The 23977-nt window shown below is 44.5% G+C and overlaps 1 long non-coding RNA gene across 2 annotated transcripts in view; it reads left to right on the forward strand.

Annotated features, from left to right (window-relative positions):
- The window catches only part of LOC115090954, a 290656-nt gene that overhangs the window by 182458 nt on the left and 84221 nt on the right, over positions 1 to 23977 (forward strand). For both annotated transcript variants that reach the window (XR_003856552.1, XR_003856553.1), the window contains one exon: positions 16996 to 17275. This is a non-coding gene — a long non-coding RNA (uncharacterized LOC115090954). The remainder of the gene's footprint in view (positions 1 to 16995; positions 17276 to 23977) is intronic.

Here is a 23977-nt window from a genome sequence, read left to right on the forward strand (position 1 = left end):
TACACCACCAAGGTCTCTTACGCCGCCCACATGCCCTGCAGATGTTACAAGCTACATATTTCATTCTCCACAGATCCAAGACCTCTACGCTACTCTACTCGACTCCAAACGCCCTAACAGCCCACATTGAACCGAGACTCAGACTCAGTCTCTGACTTTTCCCTGCTCTTCAGGATTCCGTCCTTCTCATCTTACATCTCCCCCCCAGCCCTACTTTGGCTCTAGTTCGACCATCCCCACTACAGGATCCTTCACCACAATTTTCTGACTATCTCCACCTTCTGTGGCAAAATGCACCCATTCGCTATCCCTATCATCAGGAACAATTTCAGAATTCATACGAAACCTACGTCTCCAACTAACACACGTCAACAAAGGCTTATCCCTATAATGATCTCGCCACTCACTCAATTTCTTGGTCTCTCACTCTTCACTCTAACCCTTTTTAATGCTCAGTCACTCTCTAAAAAAACCCACATTCTCAATGACTACCTGATTGATGTTAACCCAGACATCTGTGCAATCACGGAAACGTGGCTTAAACGCACTGACACAGTACTACTGAATCAACTCCCCACTCAATCGTACGACTTCTTCTCAGTCCCCAGACCTAAAAAAAGAGGTGGAGGTCTCCTCCTAGCAGCAAAAAAGGTTTTGGCTTAACCCTCCAACCTACTAATTCAACAACAAAGCTTGAATTCTCCTTTTTCAAATCTGCACACCTTCAAATCTGCCTCATATACTCCCCTCCAGGAGCCCTAGAATCAGACCTCTCTCCCTTGATCGAGCTCTTAGCCAAACATATTAACGCTGACAAACCAACCATAATCCTGGGAGACTTTAACTTACATGTTGACGCCTCCCCTCGATCCCACAACTGCGAAACCTTTCTCTCCTCGCTTAGTCATATGGATTTCACTCAAATTATAAACAGCTCCACGCACAAAGCAGGCCACACATTGGACCTCATCTTCATCAACGATAAAATCACCATTGTCTCCAATCCCACCTGCTCCCCAGTCCCTTGGTCAGAACACCGGATCATCTCCACAGCCCTAGAAATCAAAGAGCAGCCACCTCTATCCTACCCTAAAACCTCCATTCAATACAGGAAACTCTGCTCTCCAGACCTTCTCAGCGAGCAGCTCTCAAAGGAATTATCGCACCTAGACCTCTCAGACGCAAGCGCAGCTACCACTTCATGGATCAATATCACCACCAAAATAGCAAATCAATTCTGCCTGTCCACTACCAAAGTTCTACAACCCTCCCCAGACAGCAGGAAACCTTGGTTCACACCAGAGCTAAAAGCTCTCAAACAAGAACTAAGAAGAAGAGAACAAAGGTGGAGAAAAAACCCCTCCACCACGACGCAAGCTACCTACAAATCCCTCCTTAACATCTACAGAAATGCCATCCTCAGAACAAAGAAAGATTTCTACTCGAAAAAAATTCACAACTTCATCTTTGATTCTAAGGCACTATTTTCCTATGTTTCATCACTCACCAAACCCCCACCCCCCCCATCATCCCAGACAACAAAGCTCTCAACAAAGCCAGTGAACTGGCCAATTACTTCCAGAAAAAAATCACCATCCTGACTGATCCGCTCTCAACTCTCAATCTCCTGCCTATCTCTGCGTTTGTGATCCTGCCTCAACCTACCGCAAGTCTGGAATCCTTCGAGCCCACTTCCTCTCTGGAGATAGTAAATATTCTCAAGAAACTCAAACCTTCCTCTCACCCTTCGGACCCACTACCCACAAACCTTCTCATCTCCATCCTGAACACTATTTCCAAACCTATCTCAGAAATCATAAAGATCTCCCTAAGCCAGGGTCTAGTACCAAACCAGCTAAAGCTTGCAATTCTCAAACCTCTATTAAAAAAACCAAACTTGTCACCTTTGGACCCAGTCAACTTCTGCCCCATTGCCAACTTACCTCTGATGGCCAAACTGATGGAGAAAATAGTTAACAGCTTTCGGAATATCTGGAAGAAAACAACATACTCGCCCCGACGCAGTACGGATTCCGCAAATCTCTGAACACGGAATCCCTCCTATTATCACTCACAAACACCATCCTCATGAATCTGGATAACAGTCAATCCTACCTTCTTGTTCTATTAGACCTATCCGCAGCTTTTGATACGGTAAAACACACAATTCTTTTAGAACGACTAGCAAACATTGGCATCAAGGGAGCTGCCCTCAGCTGGTTTAAGTCCTTCTTAGGCAACAGGTTCTTTAAAGTTAGGGTAAACAATAAAGACTCTCCTCCCGTCCATTCAGACCAAGGAGTCCCCCAAGGATCTTCCCTCTCTCCCACTCTTTTCAATATATACCTTCTCCCACTCTGTCGGTTACTCACTAATCTTAAGCTAAATCACTATCTCTACGCAGACGATGTTCAAATTCTCATCCCAATCACAGATTCCCTTCACAAAACCTTGGCCCATTGGAATGTCTGTCTGCAGTCAATCAAGGACTTACTCGCCAGTCTTAACCTAGTTCTCAATTCCAATAAAACTGAGATGCTCATCATCTCTCATGACGACACTTACATCCGGCTCAACCCTCCAAGCTCCTCCTAACCCACAACCCCTAACCCAATCCTTCCACCCGCTGTCAAGGACCTAGGAAACTGGCTAGACAACCAGCTAAACCTAAAAAAATTTATAAATAACACCACTAAGGAATGCTTTCACAAATTGCAAGTCCTCAGAAAGCTTAAACCACTCCTTCACTTCAACGATTTCCGCCTTGTGCTACAATCCATCATCCTATCCAAGATTGATTATTGTAACTCCCTCTTGCTCGGCATACCGACCAACTCCATCAAACCACTACAGATGGTACAGAACGCCGCTGCCAGAATCCTCATTAACTCCAATAAAAGAGATCACATCACCCCTATCTTACGTACTCTTCACTGGCTGCCCGTCAAATACAGGATTCTATTCAAAGTGCTCACATTCATACATAAAGCAACACACAACCTCTTGCCACTCATTTTTAGCACCCAACTGAGACCTCACATGTCATCCAGACCCATCAGAAATGCATACAAAGGCACACTTTATGCCCAGCCAGCGCAAACCTCAAGAAAAAAGCAGGCTCTATTTACAGCTGGCCCTCACCAATGGAATGCTCTCCCTCCTGACCTACGACTTGAACCATGCCACTAGACATTCAAAAAAAAATCTTAAGACTTGGCTCTTCCTCCAAGCTTTCCCTGACACTTAAAACTTTGCCCTGGTTTTTTACATCAGTCTCGCCCTTCCCATTTCTTCCCTCCCTCTCCCTTATGTTCTCAATGCTAATCCCTTCCTTTTCCATGAAGCATATTTATTTTGCCCGCATCTGTCTCCTGTTTTCTTGTTGATTGTACATCAATTATATGAGGCGGTCGTCCAGTTTCTTCCTGTATATTACCTCCAACTCCACTGCCTGCTCCCAGCTCCTTTTCCACAAGTTTTATATACCTTTTGTATAGGGATGTGAATCGTGTGCCCTATCGTCTTAACGATCGAAATCGTCTGGCAGGAGAAGAAAATCGTGTTTGGCACGATTTTTTAGTTAAAAAATCGGTTTTTCCGATTAGTGCGCACTAACAGAAAATGATACAATTTGACACTTTTCAGGTCAGTTAAGGTCAGTTTAGGAATGAATATGTATTCCTATTGGCTGCCCTCTTATTTATTCATGTTACCGAGGTTCCCACTGACAGTATATGGGGGATGGGAAATGGAAACAGTTGGTAGCTTGACAAAAAAAGTAATGTGATCAGTCAATGTGACTAGAACTTGTGCCCTAACCCTGATACCAGGGGTGTTGTGATCTTCCTGCACACAGTGCCCTAACCCTGGCACCAGGAGTGTTGTGATCTTCATGTACACAGTGCCCTATCCCTATTAATACCAGGAGTGTTGTGATCTTCCTGCACACAGTGCCCTAACCCTGATACCAGGGGTGTTGTGATCTTCTTGCACACAGTGCCCTAACCCTGATACCAGGGGTGTTGTGATCTTCCTGCACACAGTGCCCTAACCCTGGCACCAGGGGTGTTGTGATCTTCATGTACACAGTGCCCTATCCCTATTAATACCAGGAGTGTTGTGATCTTCCTGCACACAGTGCCCTATCCCTATTAATACCAGGAGTGTTGTGATCTTCCTGCACACAGTGCCCTAACCCTGACCCCAGGGGTGTTGTGATCTTCCTGCACACAGTGCCCTATCCCTATTAATACCAGGAGTGTTGTGATCTTCCTGCACACAGTGCCCTAACCCTGATATCAGGGGTGTTGTGATCTTCCTGCACAACGTGTGCAGTAAAGGAGACCTGCCTTTTCCACAAGCTGGAGTCAATGTGTGGAGTAAAGGAGACCTGCCTTTTCCACATGCTGGAGTCAATGTGTGCAGTAAAGGAGATTTGCCTTTTCCACAGCTGGAGTCAGTGTGGGCAGTAAAGGAGACCTGCCTTGTCCCCAAGCTGGAGTCAGTGTGTGCAGTAAAGGAGATCTACCTTGTCCCCAAGCTGGAGTCAGTGTGTGCAGTAAAGTAGACCTGCCTTTTCCACAAGCTGGAGTCAATGTGTGCAGTAAAGGAGACCTGCCTTTTCCACAAGCTGGAGTCAATGTGTGCAGGAAAGGAGACCTGCCTTTTCCCCAGCTGGAGTCAGTGTGTACAGTAAAGGAGATCTGCCTTGTCCTCAAGCTGGAATCAATGTGTGCAGTAAAGGAGACCTGCCTTTTCCCCAAGCTGGAGTCAATGTGCTGTAAAGGAGACCTGCCTTTTCCCCAAGCTGGAGTCAATGGGTGCAGTAAAGGAGACCTGCCTTGTCCCCAAGCTGGAGTCAGTGTGCTGTAAAGGAGACCTGCCTTTTCCACAAGCTGGAGTCAATGTGTGCAGTAGAGGAGACCTGCCTTATCCCTAAGCTGGAATCAATGTGTGCAGTAAAGGAGACCTGCCATTTTCCCCAAGCTGGAGTCAATGTGTGGAGTAAAGGAGACCTGCCTTTTCCACATGCTGGAGTCAATGTGTGCAGTAAAGGAGATTTGCCTTTTCCACAGCTGGAGTCAGTGTGTGCAGTAAAGGAGACCTGCCTTGTCCCCAAGCTGGAGTCAATGGGTGCAGTAAAGGAGACCTGCCTTGTCCCCAAGCTGGAGTCAGTGTGCTGTAAAGGAGACCTGCCTTTTCCACAAGCTGGAGTCAATGTGTGCAGTAAAGGAGACCTGCCTTATCCCCAAGCTGGAGTCAATGTGTGCAGTAAAGGAGACCTGCCTTGTCCCCAAGCTGGAGTCAATGTGTGCACATAATGCAATGCACAGGAAGCAATGATGTGACTGCTGGAGTGGTGCACTGCCTGCCTACCTAGGCTTGAATATATTACTGCTGCAGTACTAATAAAAATAAATTATAATTCTGCTAAAATGCCACTAGCCTCACCAGTGACACTAGGCTAGTAGCCTAGTCAGCCATTCACCACCACCTAATAATAATTAATTATTAATTCAGTGATATAATAAATCATTTAAAAAAAATTGAGTAGGTTAATATAATAGATGACTGTAGTAGATTGAATAAAGATCTGATGTTTCTGCTCTCCTCACACCAAACAAAAGCAACACACAAGCAGAGAAGCCCTTCTTATAAAGCTGAGCTAGTGAGTTAAGTAGGAGGAAAAGTAAACATACTGGTGGCCAGTGTGGCTACTTAAAAAATACACTTACCAACAATCAATTACCACATATATTTGAACTGTGTAGTTCCAGCCAGGACCACCTTTCTAAAATGCACAGTGATTGGCAAATTCAACATGCACTAGCATTTCACGTGCCTGCTAACAAAAATAATAAACAAACAAGTTCTAGTCACATGAGTGATGATCATCACATTACTTTTTTTGTCAAGCTTCCAATTGTTTCCATTTCACATCCCCCCAACCATTACCTCAGTGGGAACCTTGGTAACATCAATAGATAAGAGCACAGCCAGCCAATAGGAATACATATTCATCCTAAGTGACCTTTACTGACCTGGGAAGTGTCAACAATTTGTATCATTTTCTGTTGGTGTTCGTGAGTTTCCAGTTCCATTTCCCATCCCCCCAACCATCACCTCAGTGGGAACCTTGGTAACATCAATAGATAAGAGGGCAGCCAGCCAATAGGAATACATATTCATTCCTAACTGACCTTCACTGACCTGGAAAGTGTCAATTTGTATCATTTTCTGTTAGTGCTCACTAACGGGAGTTAGTGCGCACTAACTGGGAGTAAGTGCGCACTAACTCCCATTAGTGCGCACTAACACGATTTAACGATTTTTAACGATAAATCATTAGAATTTCTATTGTATTGTGTTCTATAACGATTTAAGACGATATTAAAATTATCAGACGATAATTTTAATCGTTGAAAAACGATTCACATCCCTACTTTTGTATCAGCTCTAGTTTTCTATGTACCGTTTGTACCAGTTGTACCAGTTGTACCTGCTGTTCCAGTTGTACCTGCTGATCCAGTTGTACCTGCTGTACCAGTTGTAACTGCTGTTCCAGTTGCACCAGTTTTAGTATTCTACTGTTTTATGTACTGCTTTTGAGCGAAGTTTCTGTTTATTGTAAACCGAGGCGATCTGTATCTCATATAGGAACCGCGGTATATAAAAATATAAATAAATAAATAAATAAATAGATGGATAACTATTATAACATAATGGCTTAACCGGCTATATTCTGACTTTATCTAGCTAAGTTCTAGCCAGCTAATAAGTTAGGGAGCTAGAATTTAGCCAGATGAGTTAGAGGAGTCCAGGGACTTAATTGGGAGGAGTTGAGTTAACCGGCTAAATTAATCGGTTAACTCCAATATTCAGAGTTAGCCAGATGTCATAGCCGGTTAAGTCCGGTTGAGTCAAAGAGCTGCCCTAAAGTTAGTCGACTATAGTTAGCCAGCTCACTAACAGGCCGATACAGTACAGTACATTTGTTTGATACACTTTGCAATACTTTTGGACAAAACTTTCTTAAAAAAAAGGAGGAATGATTATAATTGGAGTGCAATGGTGCTTTTGTCATTTGTAGCACAGCTCTATCATTAATGCATACCTGTTATATAAGTTTTGATTTATTACCCACTTCTTTTTTTGTAGTGATGTTTTGTGAGTGTGAGATCTGGTGGCGGAGCGCACTGTTAACCTGCGATTAGACACGCGTTTTCGACGTGCTAGCTTTACCCCTTATTCAGTAAGGGGTAATAGCGCGTCGAAAACACGCATCCAACCCTTGAACTTAATAGCGCCCACAACATGCAAATGCATGTTGATGGCCCTACTAGGTATTCCTACGCGATTCAGAAAGCAAAATGTGCAGCCAAGTCACACATTTTACTTTCAGAAATTAGCGCCTACCCAAAGGTAGACGTTAATTTCTCCGGGCACCGGGAAAGTGCACAGAAAAGCAGTAAAAACTGCTTTTCTGTGCACCCTCCAACTTAATATCATAGCGCTATCATAGCGATATTAAGTCGGAGGTCCCGAAAGTTAAAAAAAACAAAAAAGTAAAAAAAAAAAAAATTTGAAATAGGCCCGCGGCTTGCGGGTTGAAAACCGGACGCTCAATTTTGTCGGCGTCCGGTTTCCGAACCTGTGACTGTCAGCGGGCTCGAGAACCGACACCGGCAAAATTGAGCGTCAGCTGTCAAACCCGCTGACAGCCGCCGCTCCTGTCTGAAAATAGGCGCTAGGGACGCACTAGTGTCCCTAGTGCCTCTTTTTACTGCCAGCTCTAATTTAAATAAATTAATTTACTGTATCACGCGCACAGGAGAGCGGGCGCTTGCCCACGCTCCCGCGATTTTTACTGTATCGGCTCGTAATTAAGCTAACTGGCTCTATTAACTAGTGTGGCTACACTGTTGAATATGCCTCCAAAGTTTATATGGTTTAACTTTGCTATCTGGACTGTGCTGAATATAGACCTCCATAGAATCATGGAACAACCACTGGATCTTCTTAGATGGTAAATTATTCCTCAATAGACAAATCTTCTAGAAATGGCTGAAACTCTCATGCAATAGTCCCAATATTCCCGATGCCGACATTTGTTTGATACACTTTGCAATACTTTTGGACAAAACTTTTTTAAGAAAAAGGAGGAATGATTATAATTGGAGTGCAATGGTGCTTTTGTCATTTGTAGCGCATACCTGTTATATAAGTTTTGGTTTATTACCCACTTCTTTTTTTGTAGTGATGTTTTCTGAGTGTGTGGCACTTTATTGTTATTTTTGGTATTATAATTAATTATTCAGAGGCTGCAAGACCTATGGCGACCACAGAGTGTCAGTAAAACAGGTATAATGGGAGAGAAGCTGTTGCTGTGGCTGACTCTGGCCAGGAGAGAGGAGCCACCAACTCTGTCAGAGAAATGTTTTAACAGATTCCACTAATGTTATCCCATGAATGTTCCAATCGGGATGTTCAGGCAAAGGGAACACATTCTATGTTAATGTGGCACATTTGCATAGTAGGAAATTAATGTGACCCATACTATAAAGTGGATGAATAAAAACATCCATCTTCTTCCAGCTTTAGTAGAAATGCTTTATCAGAGTGCAGATTGTAGACCAGTATCTTAAGTGTAATTAATTTATCTCTTTCGCTATACACCACTGCACAATAGTCAGCCAGTCTTTCTTTGTCATATTATTCTCCTTTGAGCAAATATCCATTGGCCAGGATGAAAGAGAGAGCAATGCATGATTTTTCAAACTATGCCCTTACTAGCCGAATCAGGCACTGAGCATAGTTAATAATATTTAATTCTTTTCTTTTCTATATAATTCTGATTTGATTGATAAACACTCTAGGATGGCAGTGGCAATGATTAAATGGCTCAGTAAAGGCAAAATCTCCCTTTCATGTGTCATGTATTTGACCTTTTAGGGTTCAGAGTCAAACAACATAGGGCTAGATTTTACAGAAAAAAATCCTACATTATCCAAAGCTTCTTCAAAAAGCACTGTAGAACTTTTGCCTTACTCTTTGAAGGGGCCCAGAGTTCTTTTTTTATGGAAGTTTGCTTTCAGAGACTTTGCTGTAAGTTTAATTCCATGCATGTGATTTTTATATTGTGTGTGTGCAAGAGCACACATGATATAAAACACATGTTATTTTTATGTACAGTATATGTTACACATGCATATTTTTCTTACATTTACACATGGTCTTTTGTTAGAATATTAGAACATAAGAAGTTGCCATACTGGGTCAGATCAAGGGTCCATCAAGCCCAGCATCTTATTTCCAACAGTGGCCAATCCAGGTTATAAGTACCTGGCAAGTACCCAAACATTAAATAGATCCCATGCTACTAATACCAGCAATAGCAGTGGCTATTCCCTAAGTCAACTTGATTAATAGTAGTTTATGGTCTTTTCCTGCAGGAATTTTTTCTAAACCTATTTTAAACCCAGGTACACTAAGGGGGTCATTTTCCAAGGAGTTACCGCGGGAGATAAATTCGCAAATCGCGCTAACACCCGTTAACGCGATTTGCGAATGCAAATTTGTAATTTGGTATTCAGGGGGCGGAGTTGGGGCGGAGTATATGTAAAGCGGGAAACAGTTATCATGTGCCGCGAAACAGCCGCAGTGTTAGCGCGGCTCCTATCGCGGCTAATGTTCTCTCAACCTAGCTTGATGGACACTCTACCTGGGCAACAACAAGCTAGGTTGAGAGAATGTTGCCCAAATCTCTTCTTGGAGTGAGTTTCCTCACTCCGAAGGTCATCAAATCTTCACAAGAGACCACTGTTCTGTTCGTACATCTCATGTTGAATGTGAAAGTGGCCCCCAACCCCCTACGCTCATACCTAATCCCCACCTCGAGTTACTAGGTGGGCCTACCATGGGGATACAAATACCTGGGAGTAGGATCTATAGCAAGGCTCTCTCTCTCTCTCTCTCTCATCTGGAATGAACCTCTTTTTTCTCTGGTTGTTTTTAATGTGCTAAACGTCATGGAGTGCCCTCTAGTCCATTATCTGAAAGAGTACATAACCAATTCAAATGTACCCATTCTAGTCTTCTCATGATTATATAGACTTCTATCATATTCACCTTCAACCATCTCTTCTCCAAACTGAACAGCGCTGACCTCTTTTGCCTTTCCTCATAGAGGAGCCATTCCATCCCCTTTATCATTTTGCTCATCCTTCTCTGTACCTTCACCAGTGCAACTAAATATTTTTTGAAATGTGGTGACCACCATAATTACACACAGTATTTAAGGCGTGGTCTCACCATGGAGCAATACAGAGGCATTATGACATTCTCTCTTTTATTCATCATACCTTTCTTAATAAATCCTAACATTTTGTTTTCTTCTTAGACCACCACAGCACACCGAGCCAATGATTTCAATGTATTATTCACTATGACGCTTAGATATTTTTCCTATGAGGTAACTCCTAATATGGAACCTAATATGTAATTCCAGCATGGATAACTTTTCCCTATATGCATCACAGTGTACTTGTCCACATTCAATTTCATCTGCCATTTGGATGCCCAATCTTCCAGTCTCGCAAAGTCCTCCTGCAATTTATCATTTTGGACTTGTCCACATTGCTCACACACAAATCTGGGCATAAACCAGATGTTTGTTTCTAAGACGCACAACTTCCAGCTCTGCCAGGGCAGGCTTATTCCATGATGCCACCACCAGCACAACAGCCTAACTTTACCATCAAGGACTTCACCTGCTTGACATTCCTGAATATAGAAAATGAGAGGGTTATCGTTCACATCTGGGGAGTTAGGAGGAACCTCCATGAAAATATGCAGGCATGGAAAGGCCTGCAGTGGGAGTTTAACTACTGTGCTTCTTACCCAAGGGGCTAAGTAGATTGTGGGTAGAAGGGAGGGGGGCTGGTTAGGGTGTGTGTGTGGGGTCACTGGAGGGGCAGCTATAGAGGTGTGGAGATGGAGGTGGGGACTGCTTAAGGTGGGCATAGGGAGTTACTAGGGGAACCCTAAAGTGGCCTACAGATAGGGCAAAAGTCAATAGGTATGCCTGAATACAGTAACAATTGTATATATCCCATGAATAGTATGATCAATGCACGTGTTGCCAATGTAATATATTGGAAGAATGAAATCCCAGGCAAGGAAGCACTTAAAACATTAATCACAATTATAGTAATGGTGCAGTTATGGGCTGAAACTTCCTATGGGACATGTAATAGATCTAATGGTGGCCTCAATAACAAAATAAACCAATGCCCTTCTTTCAGAAGGGAGAGATTTGTCCCTGTCCTACGGTTTCTCTTACTCCCCAAAGTAGTGTATTGTACTCTCTAGAAAGTGATATTCCCATTGGCTGGACTGCCCAGCTTGCTTCCTCATGAAACAGAGTAATATGGAAGTTCATGGAATTTCCCTGTTCTGAGGGACTTTCAGGCCTGGTGGCAGCACACCTAAGTACATTAAGGAAGTTCAAAGTACTATGCTACTCACTCTAGATGTCAATAGAATACATAGATTCATACAAGTATGGAGGCCACTGTAGCAGCTACAGTGCCTATACATTTTGTATTCCTATTTCTCTGTATAGATTCAGGACCTGAAGAAGAAGGCCTGGGAGCTGCACCAAATAGAACAGTCATGGCTGGACTGGCTGTATGCCAAGCGAGATGGGGCCGGAGGTTGTAGTGGGTGGAAGAATGGAGGTTTTTGCCTTGTAGTCTGGACCACACAGACACACTAAGAAAATAATGACACCTATGACTTACATGAAAATATGAAAAGCTATATTTTTCTGTATAATATATGCATAACACAAAACTACAGTAAAGAACAGTCTATAGTTATAACTCTAAAGGATCTTTAATCACTGGATATATTTTTTACACATTTCTTTACAAATTTTATTACATTCAAAAATTCTTTATAACTTCAATAGTGTTACAAGGAACAAGTGCTACAAGGAACGCTCATTCACTTTATCCATGAAAGAGTTCACTACATTGCCCTTGTCACCCTCAAATGCCTCTCAAGCTGATATTCATCCCCATTTCCAGACGTCACGGTCCAATATCATACATCTCATGATACATGAACTGACCAACCTGTAGCACTTTTGAGAATGTGATTACTGTTTATAGACTGTGTCTCCCCATAATCAGGTAGAATATCAGTCTGGAAGACATTTGGGAGTAAGAAAGACTATGGATTGGGTCTTCTTGTGGATGAAGTGAATAAAGGTTTCCATAAGTTCCTTTGAGAATGTGATTGATAGTTCCATGAGTTACATCATTATTTATTAACAACTTTGATACACTATTGAAAAACTCAAGAGATCTACGTTGATTATAAAAGGAAATTTGATATACCAGTGATATACCAGTGTTTGGACAGTTATGGATACTTGATGCCTCTGGACTGTTTTCTTTTTAAGTAATTCACAGAGTCATCTACATTGCTTTTTATAGTGGATTTTATAATGATATTTTTTATTTTAAAGGGGAATAATGCATAATATGGGAGGTGATGAATATTGTTGTTAAATGATTATGTGGTAAAATGGAGCTTTGAAGAATTTTTGAATGTAATAAAATTTGTAAAGAAATGTGTAAAAAATAAATCCAGTGTTTATAGATCCTTTAGAGTTGTAACTATGGACTGTTCTTTACTGTAGTTTTGTGTTTGATATTTTGATAGAACAGTGTTAGCTATCTTTTGTCTGCAATAATATAATCATAAAAATGTTGTGAGCACAGACTTCAGGGGCCGATGGTGTGTGCTTGGCACGCATCGCTTGGCTCATAGGAGAGCGGAACCCTTGGGCAACAGGGTGGCTCAGGTCAGGACATGAGTCACATCTGTGGTGAGGTGTGTGTGCGGGAATGGGCCACATAGGAGCAGAGCTGGATGGAGCTAGGAACACAGGCTACAATGTAGGTCTCTGGCTAGGACTTGGAACTTGGAACCTCGGAGAGTTCAAGGAAAGTGAGAGCACAAGAGTCAGAGGATGACGTGGAGCTTGGGACTCACAAAGAGTACGTCGTGGAGCAGAAGACTTGAAACGTGGAACATGGAGCAGAAGACTTGGGACTTGGAACGTAGAGCTGAAGTCTTGGGACTTGGAACGTAGAGCTGAAGACTTGGGACTTGGAAAGTAGACTAGGAAGGCAAGTCCCTCAGGCACCCTACACAGCACATAGGGCTGGTTGCGGACCACTCTGAAGACTCAGGCGAGGAACAGGACACAGGTATGGATGAGCAAAACCCTCAGGTGCCCTACACAGCACGTGGGGCTGGTCACGGATCACACTGTCCCCTTCGCGCCTTATACAGCTGGATGGCTGATCGTGGACCACGAGGAGATCAGGGCAAGCTCAGGCAGTCTCATAATGCAGGTTAGTGGAAACCCCTCGGATCCTCTGGAGTCAGAACTAGGGAACCAGATAAAAGCTTGGAGTATGGAAACAGAGTAAAAACAGGAAATCTCCGGAGACACGGGTGCATTAGGACCGGGACAACATGAAAGGGCGACAAGGGACATCACAGGATGAGGACTCTCAGACCTCTAGGAACTAGGAACTTCGAACTAGGAATATCTTAAAATATCTTGGATCATCTTCGAAAGGACTGCAGGACTTGAAATGGACTGCAGGACTAGGAAAATTGAACTTCTTGGAATGGACTGCAGGACTTAGAACATAGAACTTCTTGGAACGGATATCCGGATCAGGACTCACAGACGTCCGGACTTGGAAAAGACATCAAGAGCTGGACTCACGGATGTCTGGACTTGGAATGGACTTCGGGATCTGGACTCATGGACGTCCGGACTTGGAACAGATATCAGGATCCGAACTTAGGAACAGATATCAAGATCTGGGCTTAGAAATCAGTCATCAGGATCCGGACTCAGGAATCGGACATCAGGAGAAGAGACGTCTTCAGGAGCATCTGAGCTGATGCGAAGACAAAGCTGGAATGAAGCAGGACCCTCTTATAGGGCTGAAGAGGCAACTCCCAGGGAGGACCTGTCCGTAGGACCACGCCTGACTGACCCCATAAGAATGGGGGAAAGCTGCGGGCCTGCCCCTTAGGAGGAGCAGTCAGAGGAAGTCTGCAGGACCCTGGACAGCGGCCCTGCAGACGCTAAAGCAGGAAGGAGTCGGCCATCGGCGGCATGTCAGCCACATGGGAGGAGGGCCCTGAGAAGTGGCATGGGCGGCGGCTCCAGGCCACGAAGAACGGAGGAGTCAGCAGCGGCCTCCAGGCGAGGCAAGGACCCGGCATGGCTCCTGGGCCGCGGGAGCACCCGGCGTCGGCCGCGTCAGGCGAGGCCCCGGCTTCAGCTGCGGCCTCCGAGCCGCGAGGAGCAACGTCAGGATCAGGCTAGGCCGCGGAGGTAAGGCTCTGTCCATGTGAAGTGTAGGCAGGGGCGTAACAAAAACAGACACTTATAAGAATGTAGAGATGTGCAGAGGAACGCCATACGTTGCATTCAGGATTCGGATTCGTCGGGGGGCAGATATATTGTATTCAGCGTATGGCACCCCGATATGTTAATACGTCAATTTCTATTCATTTCCCCACTAAAATTAAATTAACTACAACCCCCACCCTCCTGACCCCCCCAAGACTTACCAAAACCCCCTGGTGGTCCACCGGGGGGGTCCTGGAGCCATCCCCTGCACTCACACCCTCGGTACTGGTTTCAAAATGGCGCTGATAGCCTTTGACCTACTATGTCACAGGGGCTACCGGTGCCATTGGTCAGCCCCTGTCACATGGCCATTGGCACCATCTTGTGCTCCTACCATGTGACAGGGGCTGACCAATGGCACCGGTAGCCCCTGTGACATAGTATGGGCAAAGGCTATCAGCGCCATTTTGATTACTGGCAGCTGACAGTCCGAGTGCAGGAGGTCACTCCCGGACCCCCGCTGGACCACCAGGGACTTTTGGCAATTCTTGGGGGACCCTCCTGACCCCCACAAGACTTGCCAAAAGTCCAGCGGGGGTCCGGGAGCGACCTCCTGCACGCCGGCCGTTGGATGCCAGTACTCAAAATGGCACTGATCGCCGACGGTCGGCCCCTGTGACATGGTGAGGGCAAAGGCGATCGGCGCCATTTTGAATACTGGCACCGAGGATGTGAGTGCAGGGGATGGCTCCCGGACCCCCCGCTGGACCACCAGGGAGTTTCGGTAAGTCTTGGGGGGGGGGAGGTCAGGAGGGTGGGGGTTTGTTTAAATTGGTTTCTTTAGGCGGCTGTATAATTCGGCGAAGATTCGTGTATTCATGGGGAATCGCGATATGTTTCGCTTCCCCATGAATTACAACGAATATGGCCACATCTGTTGCGGATTGCCAATACGTAGGGACCGAATGCACACCCCTATAAGAATGTCTGACAATAATAAATAAACAGCACAATAAGTAAGCGTAAATGATCTTCCCCAGCTAACAGGGCCTAGAGCCTTGTCCTGCCTGATTTGTCCTTGCATCTCATGTCTTGGGATGCAACGTCTAACAGCACACACAGAAAGGAACACACCACTGCCTGGGCCATAAGTGAGAGCTTCTCCCCCACAAAAAGGATCCTCCCTGGGGACAGGGAGTAATGTTATGGGAAAAGTGCTAACTGGAGCAGATCCGAAGAATAAATAAGTTTGTGTCCCCAAGAAAGGGTTACATAGACAATGCAAAGTTCCATTTTGGGAGTCACCCAGAAAAAGGATCTAGATGTCATGAAATCCTCTGCTCAGTGTGCGGCAGTGAACAAGAAAGCAAATAAAATGCTAGGAATTACTAGGAAAGGAATGGAGAATGAAACAGAGAATATCATAATGCCTCTGTATCACTCCATGTAGCGACCACACCTTGAGTATTGTAGTAATATTGTGTAGTTCTGGTCACCGCATCTCAAAAAAGACATAGCAGAATTAAAAAAGGTACAGAGAAGGGTGACCAAAATAATAAAGGGAATGGAATGATTCTTCTATGAGGAAAGGCTGAAGAGGTTAGGGCTCTTCAGTTTGGAGAAGAGGTGCTATGGGGAGATATGATAGAGGTCTATAAAATAAGTGGAATGGAACGGGTAAATGCAAATCGATTGTTTACTCTTTCAAAAAGTACAAAAACTAGGGGACATTTAATGAAGTTGCTTGGTTATACATTTAAGACAAAAGGGGGAGAAAATATTTTTATACTCAATGCATAATTATACTCTGGAATTTGTTGCCTCAGGATGTGATGAAAGCTGTTAGTGTAGCTGGGTTTTAAAAAGTTTTAGACAAGTTCCTAGAAGAAAAGTCCATAAACCATTATTAAAGTGGACTTGGGGAAATCCACTGCTTATCCCTTAGATAAGCAGCATGGAATCTATGATATTTTAGGATCCTGCCAGGTAGTTGTGACATGGAATAGACACTGTTAGAAACAGGATATGGGGCTTGATGGACCTTTGGTTTGACATAGTATGGAAAATCTTAAATTCTTATGTGTGAAATATCATTTGGTGCACAATGCAGATAGCCCAGCATTCAAAAGTTGCTAGCTGGCTCCAGATTTTCTGAACAGTCCAGGTTTTATTCCAAGGCATGCAGGGACTTGAAGTCTAGTGACAGCCTTATGGAAGTCAGAACTACTAGTGCCTGAATTCTATGGCTAAATTCAAGGACTGGATCTTCCTGTTCACAACACCTGGAGCCAGTAAGCAACCCTTTTCAAAAGCCACCCCATATAGTGAGTCCTCCCTTTGGCTTTGCATGTTGGTACATAAGTGTTTCCAGGATATGTATCTTATACCACTGGAATACTTTCGATACAGTTTGTGGTATATTAAGAGTTGTTATATTAGGGATTATGGAGTTGTTCTGTTAGGTAGAAAGGAAGGTCTAGTGAATGTGAAGAGAAATACCAACATAGCATGTATATTGAAAATATGTGCACATTTTCATTTTGCAGGGGAGCAGCCAGGCAAAGACTCTGATGGGCCAGGACCAAGCTGCCTCCGAAGGGCAAGGCAGCACTCATGAGTGCTGCTTGCTAACTCAGAGGAGGACAATGAGGTGAAAGGGGAACCCGCAAAGGAGCAGCAAGAGCCAGAGGAGACCTAGCTGGCTTCTACTCTTTCCCTCAGACCTGATCTTTGGCAGCTTGTAAATAGCCAGCAGGAGGGCAGCTCAGCAGAGCAGGAGCTCATCTCTCCTTGAAAAGAGGACGTGCAGACCACTCCTGTGAAGAGGTACATTATAGACATTAATTACCTAATGGTGGAGGAGATTGCAGCACTCAGGAATGAGATGCTAGCCTTTGCAGCAGGGCCTCTGGGAAGTTGTGAGGAAGGAGATGCAGGGCATGGACGGCTGGTGCCATCTTGTGCTCCTACCATGTGACAGGGGCCGACCAATGGCACCAGTAGCCCCTGTGACATAGTGAGGACAAAGGCTATCGGCGCCATTTTGAATACCGGCAGCCGACAGCCCGAGTGCAGGAGATTGCTCCAGGACCCCCGCTGGACCACCAGGGACTTTTGGTAAGTCTTGGGGGGGGGGGGTGTCAGGAGGGTGGGGGGTTTATTCGTTAGATACGTTGTATTCGTGGGGGTTCGCCATACGTTTCGTGACCCCACGAATACAACGAATAGGGACATATACATTGTGGATTGCCAATACGTTGAAAATGAATGCACACCCCTACCCACCAGCCTTTGCAGCACCACCAGGCTGGATGGCCCCTTCCCAGGCCAAAGCTCCACCTGCACTGTTGCTAGCTCCATCTATTTCTCCACTACTGCCCATCATGGTGCCACCACCATAATCTGCCCACGCAGTCTGCAGCATCACCACTGTCACTAGCACAGAGCGATGCTTCCAACTCTGGGAGGGAACAGATGGCTGAGGAGGAAAGGCTCACCAGAACTGCTTGCCGATCTTCTTGGCTGACTCTGAGCTCTGCAGGCCCCTTTAGCACATATATTGATGTGTCCCTGCCCCAGGTCCCGTGCCCTCTGAGCACAGTATCAGCTGCAAAAGAACATCACAGCGCAGGAGCACCAGAATGGGTGGCCAAAGAAGCATTAAATAGATGCATTATATTAGTCATTATATTGAGCATATCATATAAATAAATGTACATTAACCTTCTAGGAGACTTTAATTTACATTTTGATGATGAACCTTCAGTATTAGTTAGTTTTCTATATTTATGTAAGTTTACATCAATTAGTTTCCATGCCAGTCCATGGAGTGGGACATATTCTTGACCATATTTTAGTATCTGAAAGGTTAGCTAATGATAAAAAGTATTGCTTTTAGGCGAAATATGCAGGTCCCATGGTCTGATCACCAACTACTATTGTTTGATTTTTATTTACCAGTGGTAGTAAGTAGCTGAATATTTTATAAAAGAATTAGAAAAACATTTCATAGGGAGAAATTTGAGGAGCTTTGTATAGTTGTCAAGTCTCAGTGCTCTGAGGAATCTTTAGATCAATCAGTGACCTGGTGGAATTCTACCATTAAACAAATTAATGATAATACTGCCCCTGTAAGGTTGGTTCAGCGTAAACTGTGATATAATTATGCACCATGGTTTAATAAACAGTGTTGTGTCGCAGATGTTTGCGTAAATGTGAAAGGAAATGGCGTGGATCCAAATTAGAATCTGACAGGGACAATTATAAAGTTGCTTTAAATACATACAGAGCATTGATACTGTGTACTAAGAAAAGATTTTATACCACGTTAGTTAATAATTCTGAACAAACCTTGTAAGTCATTTTCAATTGTGAGACACTTATTAAAGCAGCCAAAGAAAGTAGATGATCATGTTCCTACTAGTGAAGAGTTTGCCAGGTATTTTCAAGATAAGATTAATAGTTTGCTGTCATATATCTCCCTAGTATTTGATATAGTACAAGATGAAATTTGTGATTCATCTATGTCCATTTCTTGGGTTAGTTTTTCTCCCATGACTCTGAGGAGTTTACTAGATGTTGTTACACAAATTCATTTAACAGCTGTTGCTCCTGACCCATGTCCTTTTGAGGATGTTAAGAATATGATACAATGTACAGGAGAGATGATGATGAATATGGTAAATTTCTCCCTATCGGAGGGTTTGGTACCAGCTGCATGGAAGGAAGCTATTAAAGGTCTAGTTTTAAAAAAACCTTCTGAATCTGCTTCTTTGCTTTCTAACTACCATCTGATCTCCATCCTTTGTTCCTTGAGTAAGCTGTTAGAGAAATGGGTCTTAATCCAAAGATGATTCTTTAGAACAGGAGTGGCCAACTCCGGTCCTCAAGAGCCACAAACAGGCCTGGTTTCCAGGATACCCATAATGAATATGCATGTGATATATTTGCATACACTGCCTCTATTGCATGTAAATCTATCTCATGCATATTCATGATGGATATCCTGAAAATGAGGCTTGCTTGTGGCTCTTGAAGACTGCAGTTAGCCATCCATTTTTTTAGAAGATCACAAGATTTTAGATAATAAACAATATGTGGCAGATTTTCAAAGGGATACGCGCGTACCCCCCGAAAACCTGCTCCGAGCTCCCCCTGCGCGCGCCGAGTCTATGTTGCATAGGCTGCCGGCGCGCGCAAAGCCCTGGGACACGCGTAAGTCCTGGGGCTTTCCTGGAGGGGCGTGCCGGGGGTGTGTCGCGGCCGGCGCATCATCGGGGGCGTGTTGCGGCCGGCGCGTCATCGGGAGCATTCCGAGGGCGTGGCCGTGGCCTCCGGGCAGGCATAATTTTCACGATAAAGGTAGGGGGTAATTAGTTAGGGCCGGGGGGCAGGTTAGTTAGGGGAAGGGAGGGGAAGGTGGGGGGGGGGGGTGTGGAAGGAAAGTTCCCTCCGAGATTTCGGAGCGGCCTCGGAGGGAACGGAGGAGGGCTGCGCGGCTCGGCGCACACAGGCTGCCGATTTTGCGCAGCCTTGTGCAAGCTGACCCTCGATTTTAAAAGATAATCGCGGCTACGCATGTATCTATTAAAATCCGGCGTACTTTTGTAAAATCTACCCCTATGGATTTTGGCATAATAGGAGTACTGAAATTTTGCTTCTTTCTTTTTTAGATGATATTTATCAAGATTTGGAAATAATTAGACCAGTGTAATTGTCCAGTTAGATATCTCATCTGCTTTTGATCACATTGACCACACTGTGTTATTATCAAATCTTAGGCATATTGGGATAGGTGGTGTGGTTTTCAGTTCTATTTGGTGCCATGTGCTTTGAATAGTCTTCCTGAGCTGGTGCTCATGCTCCTTCTTTTGCCATGTTTAAATCCCTTCTAAAGACCCAACGTTTTGAGGCTGCTTTTAAATCTTAGGCCTGATTGGCTGCTTTTAGCCTCATTAGCTAACTTTCCTTTTCTTTTCTTTTTTAACCATTGTCTTACTTTATAAAATGCCCCAAGTCTCTTATCCTTTGTTTGTCTTATTAGATGGTAAACTCTATTGAGCAGAGACTATGTTGTTTGTACAGCATTGTGTATGTTGTGTAGCATTATAGAAATGTTAAGTAGAAGTAGTAATAGCAGTATTTTAGCAGAAAGGAAGCAGCAAGTCCATTTTACCAATTGTTGTTCTTCATTATTTTCCAGTCTTGCTGGTGTACCTTAGGGTTCGTCAATGTCAGCTTCCCTTTTTAATATTTGTATGTGTTCATTAGAACACCTTTTATTTTGTTTTTTTTTTATACTGTAAGTATACTGACAATGTCCAATTTTATATTCTCAGTGAAGAGAATATAAAATTCAATAAATTTTTCACTGGGAAGAATATGATTAAAACATGGATGGCTAAAAATAGTTTAGTTTTAAACAATAATAAAACATTTTTTTTTTGTTTAGGTAGATCTGGACTAATTATGAGAACACCAAATGTTTTGTTTAATGAAAGACCAGTATCATTGTTCTAAGAAACACAAAATTTAGGTGTTTTATTAGATTCTCATCTCACCTTAAAAACACAAGTAGGAAAAATATTTATAAGCTGCATTTGGTGAAACCTTCGCGCTGGTATTTATCACCTCAAGATTTTCAAGTTTTAGTGCGGACATTTATCTTATGTAATCTATATTTAGAATACATAAGATAAATTCCTAAATAAACCATTAATGATTAGATTACTTAAGAATTATGTAATCTAAACTTGCAGGCCCTAATCTATGTCTCTCTCTCTCTCTCACACACACATGACACACACACACACATGCACACACACACAAACTTCTCACTTCCATGCTCTATCTCATACACACACATAGGTTTTCACTCCAATGCATTCTCACTCTCACACACACAGATTTCTCGCTCCCATGCTCGCTCTCTCTCTCTCTCACACACACACACACCCACACACACTCTATCATGGCCTCCCCCTCTCTTCCAGGCCTCCTTGCTGCAAGGCCTTCTCTTCTCAGGGCACTGTGGGATGAGCTCCACAGCAGTGCCTCTCTTCTTAGGCTGATTGGTTGGGCTGAGTCCAAAGTGTATGGGTCATGGTCCACCCATGGCTACACCACTGGCTGTGTAAAAAAAAAAAAAATGGCCCCTTTAATCAGCTAAATCTGTGCAGTAAAAATAACAAGTTGGGAGAGAAAACAAGCTAGCGACCTGAGAGGACGTGACTCCGTTTGCTCTCCTTTCGAGATTCCTGAACATAGCTGTTTTTCTGCTTCTTCGTTGTCAGCTGCGAGAGCTGCGGTTGAAAATGCCTCACAAAAGAAAGGGCAAGATCCGTGTTTACCCACCTGCACCAGAGACTGCATCAGGGCAACGATTAATCTTGGATTTTGCCTCTCTACCACTCGATTTGGGGGCTTCTACACCCGTTGGAGAGGAGGGAAGAGGAGACCCGTTTTCTCCTGGAGAACTATCACTGAGCCCACCGGAACCTAGAACCCCGCCTAGAGCTCTGCAACTGCTTAGTGACGAAGTAGCTGAGACGCAGGTTGATGACTTCACCATGTGTGCTCAGGCAGGTGGCTCAGTCACCATGTAAGCAGTCGGAACGCCTTCAGCCCAAGTTACCTCAACGGAGATGATCGGAGGGAGAGTGGGAACTAATTCCTCAGGAACAGCGGAGGATTGAAGCGTTGCTACTGGACTGGGGGCGACCTGTTTGAATCCATTACAGTTTATCAAACCGGCGGTGGTCACCCTCGATGTGATCTGGGACGTTATTGCAGGTATGGCGTCTCAGTCCAATGAACAGGCCAAAAGACTTGAATATGTTATTAAAAAGGTAGATGTGCTCGAAAAAGACCATCGTCAGGTTTCTACAGAACATGCAAATATCTTACAGAAAGCCACTGAGGATATTTATTTATTTATTTTTAACTTTTATATACCGACATTCTTGCATTAAATGCAAATCATGCCGGTTTACAGTGAATCAGAAAAAGCAGGAAAAAATTCCTTAGTCGAATACAATGAAACAGCTTAGTTAACAAAGGAAACATAAAAATAAATTTTTACATATACAAAGGGGAGAGCCCCTTTGTCGCGCGCCAAAGGCACGCGACGCCTGGTGTTGAGGCTGTCTTAACTGTCTGATGTTAGTGACGTCATTGGGATATAAAGAGTCTTCAAAGCAGTACAATGATCTTAAATGAAAGGGTCTCCTCTGTGAGGAGACTCGAATCAATTGAAAATTATATGAGACATCTTAATTTAAGATTTCTAAATTTCCCCATAATAATGGGTGAGATACCATTACTGACCTTTAAAAAATATCTTCAAGAGACTCTAAAAATCCCATTGGAAGAGATACCGCCTGTTAAAAAAATATTCTTTATACCTAAGAGGAACAGCACAGTTTTAGTGAATCCAATTAGAGAAGGGATGGATTTGCAAAATCTATCTAACTGGAAAACTCTGATGTAGAAGTAATAGACAGGGCTGTGCTTTTTGTTTCTTTTTATGATGAAGGTGGTGTTGTTATGGCTATGGCTGCTGTGCAACCGCCTCACCACCAGGGGTCCCTATAGAGCTGGCTCTCCTGACAGGCCCAGTCCATCTCCCTTGTTCACTCTATGTTCTGGTCTTCCCTTTATAACCCTGCTTGACAGTTCCCTCAGTGCTTCGGCATCGAGCTCGCCTGGGCTCCCTGCTCTAGCCTTCCTTGCTTGCCTTGCGCTGTGTGTGCCTTCGGGCCTTCTACCCTGCTTTGCCTTGCGCTGTGTGTGCCTTCGGGCCTTCTACCCTGTTTTGCCTTGCCTTGCGCTGTGTGTGCCTTCGGGCCTTCTACCCTGCTTTGCCTTGCCTTGTGCTGTGTGTGCCTTCGGGCCTTCTACCCTGCTTTGCCTTGCCTTGCGCTGTGTGTGCCTTTGGGCCTTCTACCCTGCTTTGCCTTGCCTTGTGCTGTGTGTGCCTTCGGGTCTTCTACCCTGCTTTGCCTTGCCTTGCGCCGTGTGTGTGTGTGAGGCCTTCGGGCTCTCAACCCTGTGTCCGTGTGTGGCCTAAGGGCCCTCTTCCCTGCCCTGTGTCCGTGTGTGGCCTTCGGGCCCTCTGCCCTGTTTTTGTGTGTGGCCTACGGGCCCTCTGCCCTGCCATGTGTGTGTGTGTGTGAGGCCTTCAGGCTCTCAACCCTGTGTCCGTGTGTGGCCTAAGGGCCCTCTTCCCTGCCCTGTGTCCGTGTGTGGCCTTCGGGCCCTCTGACCTGTGTCCGTGTGTGGCCTTCGGGCCCTTTGACCTGTGTCCGTGTGTGGCCTACGGGCCCTCTGCCCTGCCGTGTGTGCGTGTGTGGCCTTCGGGCTCTCTGCTCTGCCATACGTGTGTGTATGGCCTTCGGGTTCTTTGCCTTACTACTAGGTACCCTGACCCAGCCTGGACTCTGACCCTGTTACTTGCCGCCTGCCCTGACCCAGCCTGGACTCTGACACTGTTACTTGCCGCCTGCCCTGACCCAGCCTGGACTCTGACAC

Source organism: Rhinatrema bivittatum, chromosome 4, assembly GCF_901001135.1.
Source record: "Rhinatrema bivittatum chromosome 4, aRhiBiv1.1, whole genome shotgun sequence".
Classification (NCBI taxonomy): Eukaryota; Metazoa; Chordata; class Amphibia; order Gymnophiona; family Rhinatrematidae; genus Rhinatrema; species Rhinatrema bivittatum.